Raw genomic sequence first — 7,385 nt, 5'->3', positions numbered from 1 at the left:
GTGTGTGTGTGTTTGCATGGGTGTGTGAAAATGTTACATGCAGACTTATGTGTCATGGTGTCCTATGGAGTGGAGGAACACACCACAGTTCATGCCAAATGTGACCTCATTTATGGGTCAGGAACAGGTGAGTGGGTGGAGTGGGAATGGACCAGATGTCCTGGGATTGAACTGTTCTCTTGCTCAAGTGCCCTTTTTATATTGAATCATGTAAACTTTGATTCTTTTCCGCTCTTTTGAAACGACTGCTGGCTATGAACGAAGGCCAAATGTGTTTGTTATTCGACTTTAATTAATACTGCCCGTTTTACCACTTTCTCGCTGTGAACGTGATTCCTAATGCGGTGTCTGCAATCTCTCATTTTGTCCTCACCATGGTGAAACTGTGTGGCAAAAAATGTAGGCAACTCCAAAAAACAAAAACTGCTGATCAGATTATTTGTTGCACAGCCAGAAACGAATACATTTTTATAGCCAGGAACGAGAGCGTTTTTCCTTCATGCTTGAGTGCGCACATTAATATTCCCCACAAACTATCCTGCTGTCAGTCATTGAGATAGAACCACTATATTTACCTGGATATCCATGGTTATTTTTGAATGAAAAGCGGAAACACTATTGCCCTCCACCAGCTTTTTCAAACACATTAAGCCATTACAAAACAAACCCTCACAGTTCGTGACATCCACTCCATTAATTGCATTACAAACAACAGATCAGTATTCTTGATATCTAAATTCGCTAAGCATGTGTGGGGAGGCAGTGGGCAAAGCAAACAGGAATTTTACATTTAGTCCTAAATATAAACTCCAAATAAACATGCCAACCTCCCGGATAACAATCCAGTTTAAACTAGTTCAAAGTGGTTTATATTATAGCTGGATTTTAATTTCTATGGAACATAAAATAAGATTTTTTGCCCAAACACGAACACAGGACCTCATTGACTTTCATTGTATGGACAAAAAAATATCAGGCATATTCAGAATATAATTTTATGACAGATTTTTCATTTTTGCCTGAACTACACCCTTGAAAATAAAGGTTCATTATTGACAACAATGTTCCATAAAGAACCTTTAACTTTATGGAACAATTACATTGTACAAAATGGCCTTTAGATTATATTATGTTTTATTAACAAAGTTCAGTTGGAACATGCTCAAATGATCTATCCAATCAGCACGAGAGGAGGCCTAATATATATATAATACATATGGCCGACTTACCTATGTTCCTAGTCCTAAGGCACATCAACACAGATTGAACTGGATTTCCCAGCAGAGTTGTCTAATAAAGCTAATATAAGATTAGAAATAGCCTTTATAGTCAAAGGTGTCAATTGTGATGTTTTGCGACCCTAGATGGACAGTTAGCAGGGTTGGCGTGGAGAACAACATGCTCAAATGGGTGATTGGGGTTTACACAGTAGCTCTATTAGCATGTCACATTAGCTTCAGTCCACTGCGTCCTGATTAAAGAAGGATCTCCATAAAAGAGCAGACAGGGAGCTCTTTCACAGATGGAGAGCAAAAAAGGACACATGTTGGGCACTGATAATTGGTCCATTTGTTTAAGGGAATTAAACTGACCTCTGAATATTACCAACACGCCTTGATTAGAGCCTCGTCTGAGCTGGGGTGACTTTCATAACAAGAGTCATCTACTCAACATCTCACTGATTGGCTATTCAGATGAGCCTAACGAGGATGGCTAATTACATTATATGGCTCACAACCTGGGAACCAGAATCAGGATTGAAAGGTCATTTCATAGAAGAAGTTATAGCGAATATCTGATTAAGCGTGCTAGACTTTTTCTTTATATGGTTTCATAATCTCACCCTTGAATACAAGGAGCCATCATCAAGCTTCAAGCTCATTGTGGTCAGTGAAAGTTACCTCTACAACCCACCCTCATTTTTTTTTCTCCCTGCGCAAATGTGGTTACTATGATACGACAACGTGTTGCTATGGGTGCGTGGGCGTGCAAGCAGAGGGGTTGGCAATAAAGAGACAGTTCCTTAAAAGAAGGGAGCATACGTTTTTAAATCAGTAAAAATATATGAAACGCTAAGCATCCAGAATCATCACTGCACTCTCATAATGAGCAAAACCCTTTATTGCTTAATGTATTACATGCACATATGGCCTAAGGATGCACATATAGCCTATTTTGATTTGAGGCCTATTGCTTCAAATTAAATGTCAAGAGAGGTGAACAACGTCTTTTCGGACTAACGCTGCTCATCTCTGTCAGAGATGGAGAGAGAGACAGTAAAGCGACTCTATCCTCATGATGAGTGAATGAGTAATGTGTGAGAGACTGTCACCATGAATGAGCCTGCGGGTGAGAGTCTGAATGCTGAGTGTTAACATAGGGTGTTAAAAAACAGCTTCTGTGGCAAAACTACATAACGCTCAGGCAGATTTAACACCATATTGCAAAAATGCAAATCACACTCACATTCCACTGATCCTCCAGATGACTTCATTCTGTTCATGGAGCATTAAGGCAAATATAAATGTACAACTCTATTCATGGTCCTGCTCTTCATCAAACCCCGTCAGAAAAAAAAATGCAAAAATTTGACATCAGCCTGTCACTGGGCAAGTACCCTCAATGGCACACCTTGGTACCTTATACCCACAAAGGGCACATATACCTTAAGGCACTAATGTGCCCCTTTGCAGAACCTGATTTCACCAAGTGCAACATGTTCCTGGATCAACACCTTTGTTGATCCTGCATCAGCATTCTAATCAACCAATCAGATTTGAGGGAAAAGTTTACTGATAATGTAAAGCTTTCAACCAAGCTTGTACATCATTGTTATTCACCCATCATTTCCCTCTGATTTTAAGGATGATTTATGGGTAGGGTTAGTGTTACTCATTTTGTGGATAATTAAGCCAGGTGCACACTGTGTGTCCTTTACGACTGTTGCTTGCTATAAACATGATCCCAGCTGTAAGCATTGTCATTAATCAGCTCTCGGTGAACGTCACAGACTAGGATGAGGATTGGTCTCAGATGGCCAAATCGTGGCCAAAATCATACAGTTTGAACTCGGCTTTATGTAGTTCCAGGATTAACAAAATATGTTGACCCAGCGAAGCAACTGGCTTTTAAACGAATTGGAATGGTAATGGATAACTCTCTCTGTATATAAAACATCCTGGGTTTGTCCAACACAATATAGCATGAATTACCCATAGCAGATATATACAGATGGAGCTACGGGAAGGGTTCCTGAAAGCGCGCTGCACTGCTGTAGCAAATGTTGATCAGCGAGCTGATTGACTACTGATCCAGCAGGAACCAATCAGCTGTGTCCTATAGATAATGATGTAATTGAAAGCAGATTGATTTAAGGACCTTTCCGCCTGCGCCTTCTAGAGTTTCATTACAGAACTGTGTATTTCAGTATTTCTACATCCAAATTTCACATTTAATTCAGTGAATTAGTTGCCTGTTCTTTGTAATTATTTGGGAAACTTACTAGCAATTTCTGAGTGAACATTTTTCAAAGTAAACCTTCAACCTTCAAAAACTTTTTTATTACAATAGTTTGGAACAATGTTGCAGCTTACTTTCAATAGATTGTCTTTGTTTTAGTATACTGTGGAGGAAATTTTGGGTTCTGAAAGTTTCTGTGCATTTCTTACAGACGCACTAACCTCTTTTATTTCAGAAGATGAAGGAAAATATGATTCCTTATCACATGACCCTTATAAGCAGCCTGTATTTGATGTTCATTCGGCACAAGTGACTCAGAGCGGGAGTTGAGAAATTGTCAGGTAATGGACTCCCCATTCATAAATTCATAGCAATGATTCAGTGATTCCAAAAAAAACCTTTCTATTGTTCAAATCCAGCCATGGTGAATGACACAGGTCATTCTGCTTCTCTACTGCCAACTGTGCGGAAGCATTCACGCTGCTGAGATGATCACTAATCATGGGGAAAATAGCGGTTCCTAGGGGGAAATACATATTTGCTTGCAAAGAGAGGGAGGCGAGGGGAAATTGAGGATGGATAAAAGCAATAATCGTAACTTTAGCCTGGAGCTTAAAAAAAGGCACTGAAGTGCCTTACTTTCTCCCTCCCTCCCTGCTTGCACCTCATTCTCTTCCTCTTTCTAACCATCTCTGCCCACTCTCGTCTCTTCTAATAGTTATGCAATGCTTTATCAAACTTCATGTTCTCTCGGTTTTCCATTGATTTGTTGACCTTGCATTTTTTTGTAATTAACACTTTAATAATTAATGTAATTCTTATTTAATAATATATTTAAATATATTCTTATGCATTTTTGTAACTTTTCTTTAACTTAAAAGGATTTTTAAATCCTAGAAACACACTAGGCAAACACACTACAATGAGAGGGAAGAAGAGCAACCCTGGGAACTACAAATATCGTTTTAAAGACAGCTGCACTACACATTGAGAACATTAGAGTCAGATCAAAATGCACAGAGATGGGCAAGGAGAAAGAAGAAGCAGACGGTGAATCATTGATCATTTTCTTGCTACTATCAAAGGCGGACCTGAATGGCGGAGAAAATGGATCTCTTATGGTCACTAAGAGCATTATTCTGAATCTTTCTTACTTTTGTGAGGTTTAGATCAGAAGCTCATGGAGGTGTTTTGTAATGCAATGCCTTTGGCTTAATATGAAATGGGAGAACAGAGAGCGAGCGACAGACTGAAAAGGGAAAAAAAATCTGCTGCTAGAGGTCTGTTTTGATGTCATATCTACATCACATCACCATGGCAACCTTGCATCAGCAAAGAGAGAGAGAGAGAGAGAGCGAGAGAGAGCACACAATGTGCTGGCATGTAGCGCTAGAACTGAGTAGTGAGCTTAAACAGTAAGAGGGAGAAAATAGACCTTATGGAATTAAAGAACGCTTTTTCTAGACTATTTATAGACTGGGGGAAATGATTCTTAAAAAAAAAAAAGGGAGAATGTGATTTAAAGGGAAAGATATGCAAAAACTAAAGCATGTACTGACGTTTGTCAATGAAAATGTACAAAAGAGTCCATTACCATTCACAGACACTAAAAAGCACAAGAGAGATAGAAATACTTCAACAAAAGTCTACATTTTCCCACTGTTCTGAACCCTGGGTCTAAAAATACACTGCACAAAAAAAAAAACCCCTCACCCGGCTGCAGGCTGGGGAAGTATCTCTGACAGAGATGGGGAAGGGAGGGAGGGAGTGTGTTGGTGTCTGAGTGTTACATCTGCTCACTCACAGTAGTTTATATGAATCAACCAGCGCTGAACCACGGCTGAACAATGCATTAGATCATTTATTATACTTAAATCTAGATTATTTAAATACCACGACAGGTGCAACCTTGCTGGCCTCTCAGTATGGCTACAAATATCGGAAACATACCGGCACATGATGTGCTGGACTCTCTCGCCTTTAAAGTCAACCCCACTCCCTACTCTTTACCTCTATCTCACTCCTCAGTTTCATACAGTTTCAATCCTTCCTCTTCCTCTCTTCTCTTACTCTGGCTTCAGCAGGAGTGGGAGTTGTTGCTAGGCGACAGGTTAGCTCCTTTCTTTCAAGAGGCAGAGTGAAGACCTTGATTCTCTCTGTGTAAAAATAAACAGCAGTGTAGAGAGAAAGAATCTTGACATAGAGGACAAACGTACTTCAACTGCACAAGAGGCCAATGACATTTTGTTTCTCATTAAAGCATTTTTTCCCTCAACTCTGTTCTTTAGCGCAGTTTGATTGAACTCACAAAACTCTTTGACGGAAAAGCAGGATTAAACTTGCACAGGTGACTTTAGAATTATCTCAGCTGGGTCCAAACATAATGCATATGTATTTTAATGCATGACAAGATGGGTAATATAAATTTGCAATAAAATCGCATTATTTTTTTACCCTAATTTTTCATCTTTAACGTGCCTGCACACAAGTCTTGAAATTAATTCAAAAGTAACCATTCATATGTTTGGTTGAAAAGACTAGAATACTTCATTGTTATTTTTGTCCACTGTGTAAAATCATAGGAGGCTTCAAGTAGGCTTCTTCCTGTTCCCTGGGATTTACTGCTAACAGTGGGATACTGTATCATGCTGGCCATTATCCATTTACTCACATCCCGCAGTCAAACATTTACTGAACATTTACCTTCTGCCTTCAAAGGTTCACAAAACCCAGATTGCAACATAACGGCTTTACAAAAAAATGAACACTTTGAAAAGGCCTCACCTTTAACTTCCCTTAATTTTGTGTGAATGATTCTGAATTATGAAGAAAATGCATTATATTGGTATTCTTTTGAGCAAATCTTCTCAGTAAGGTCCGTAAAGAAAGCAGAAGGATTATTAAACTTTATGCACTGGAACCTCACAATAGGTAACCACCCATCTTCCTTATAAGAATTTGCACTCAGTGGTGTTCTTGGACTGCATTCAGTTGAACATAAATTGGTGATGAAGGATGGACACTGGTGTTCCATATTGTACTCACTGTCCCTCTTTTGAAGATGCCAAAGAGCATAGGCTATTCATACAAGCTATACCTTGAGAAAGTCACACAGAAAGCCAAGCACGCTTCAGTGTTTCTGAATCACTCTGTGGGCCGGCTGAACAGAAGAACCTGCCAACTATTTTAAGAGGTGAAATTTGTTAAAGGGTGACAACGGCCAGGGTTTTATCATGGATGGTTCAATTAAGGATGGATCATTAGGATATTGGGTTGATTTATCTTCAGCATTAGCTAATGCATGATTCTACCACTGAATTTGAGAGCATCTTAATTAGTCTTAGCAAGTACAAGATGCATTAGGAACTAAATCAAAACTAAGTCAATAGACTATAGGGCGTACAAACAAGACATTAAGTTTGATAATGAGATCCTAAAGGCAAATTAGGAGTCCTGTATAGCAACACTCTCTGGATTATTTTGCTTTTCATGTATCCTCCTGTGCACATTTGCACAAGTGATTGTTTTTCATGCTGTAGCTATACAATTTCTGTATTAAACGTGATTCGAGCTTGTTGAAAACTTCTCTTATGCTGAAAATAATTTCTTAAACCAATGTAAACCGGTTAGCTGATCTCCCATCCTGCTCAAGCTGGTCTGTTTAAAATGTGTTTAAAATGGAATTTGGTCTGGGAGAATTTCTAGCCGAAACCAACAAAAACAGAAATCCGATTCTCGCATATATCACAAATAAAACACAAATGTATTAAAAAGACTAAATCTGTCGCCGAGTACGGTGATTCTCTTTGACTGCGTTTGTCAGGCACTATCCAAAGGCTATTTTTAGAAAAAGCGAAACGGTCAGCTCACGCGCGCAACAGGTTTCAGAGATGTGCGCGTGCCTCTGAGAAGGACTGTTCTAAAAT

This window comes from Siphateles boraxobius, unplaced genomic scaffold (assembly GCF_051911475.1).
Source record: "Siphateles boraxobius isolate OS27281-9 unplaced genomic scaffold, OSU_SipBor_1 2, whole genome shotgun sequence".
Lineage (NCBI taxonomy): Eukaryota > Metazoa > Chordata > Actinopteri > Cypriniformes > Leuciscidae > Siphateles > Siphateles boraxobius.
The sequence above is the reverse complement of the archived record's forward strand: the minus strand, read 5'-3'. Positions refer to the sequence as shown.